Below are 1480 nucleotides of genomic sequence, written 5' to 3' on the forward strand. Positions count from 1 at the left end.
GTGTGTATGTATGTGTGTGTGTGTGTGTGTGTATGTGTGTTGTGTGTGTGTGTGTGTGTGTGCATTATAAGCACATTTGCTCGTGTCTGTACGTACGCTCATGATTATGTATACGATACGTACACACACACAGAATCATACATATGTACATATACATACACATATATATATATATACATATGTGTATATAGAATGAATATCATATACATATGTATACACATATATGAATACATACATACATACATACATACATACATACACACAATATAATTTATAAATATATTTCTTCCTAATTGAGTGTTCCTGTCTTACTGATACTGTTGATATGTAAAGAGGTGATTCTTTGTACAAAACTGGCAGAGAGACAAAGTTAGCCAGAAAAATTTGAAAGGCATGGTATTTGGTCTTAATGTTCTATTAATTTTTGAGTTCTTTATGTTTTTTTTTTAATTTTCGTTGTCTTCAAGAAGATCAGTTCCAGCAGCAATAGAGTAAATCCAGTTTGAGCAACTCCGCGCTTTAGTTTGCCACATTGCTGTTTCATTTCGCGCCACTTTGAGGGTTGGCTTTAGCTGGTCTTTGTGACTATGGAAACGGCATCGTTGACGTTTCCTAATAGAGTTTCCTAGTGGTGTCTTAATGGTTAATTCAGTAGAGGAGATTGAACTAGTTGATCTCTCTTGCTTCGTTATAACCCTATTTCTTGACCATTCTAGTCAGGGTTTCATGATGGTAGATTCTTTGTGGCGACTGCTGGTTTATTAGGATAGCATTGTTGGTATATGTAGTTGACTTCTTAAAAGGTTAAGTTAGCACGAAGTTTTTATTGATGTTAATATGTGTGTTTTATGGACAATAATACGTAAAAAGAACTGAAAATAAAAACACTCAATACATTAAATGGAGCATAAAAATTATTTCTAAAAGGAAAAATACTTCTTAACGTTTTCAACTGACTCTATTGGTTGAGAGCATGTTGTAGAGAGCAACCACAAACAGTAGTTGTCCTATTACTGTTCCCTGGGGGACTCCACTGAGGATTGGCGTCACTTCAGAGAGAGCACCATTTGCTGTAACATCCTGACTTCTTAGGTGATACAAGAAAGGGACAACAAAACATCCAAATAGACGATAAAAAGAAAACAAGGACGGGTCATTCGGAGTTCTTTTCTCAGTCGAGTTCCAGATTATCTTTGCAATTTCGGTTAGTTATACTCGAAATTGCTCCAATCTGGCCATCCCCAAGGAAAAACTAAGCTAAGAGCATTAGATTCCTTGGAAGAAAGCAACGAATGTATACGAAAACCAGGATGGATATATGTATATGTATATATATATATATATGTATATAAATCATCGTGCGTTTGAATTTATGTCATTATGTCGGTTGTTACATTAATCTACAAAAAATAAAGAATGCAACAGATTTCCTTCAGGCGACAAACACAGAGGAAATTGGCCAATGCAAAAAAAAAAAGAC

The 1480-nt window shown here is 34.9% G+C and overlaps 1 protein-coding gene across 1 annotated transcript in view; it reads left to right on the forward strand.

The window, feature by feature from the left end:
• LOC106877995 (glycine receptor subunit alpha-3) overlaps positions 1 to 1480 on the forward strand; it is a 53073-nt gene that overhangs the window by 682 nt on the left and 50911 nt on the right. The gene's annotated exons all lie outside the window — the stretch shown is intronic.

Source organism: Octopus bimaculoides, chromosome 13, assembly GCF_001194135.2.
Source record: "Octopus bimaculoides isolate UCB-OBI-ISO-001 chromosome 13, ASM119413v2, whole genome shotgun sequence".
In the NCBI taxonomy this organism is placed as follows: Eukaryota; Metazoa; Mollusca; class Cephalopoda; order Octopoda; family Octopodidae; genus Octopus; species Octopus bimaculoides.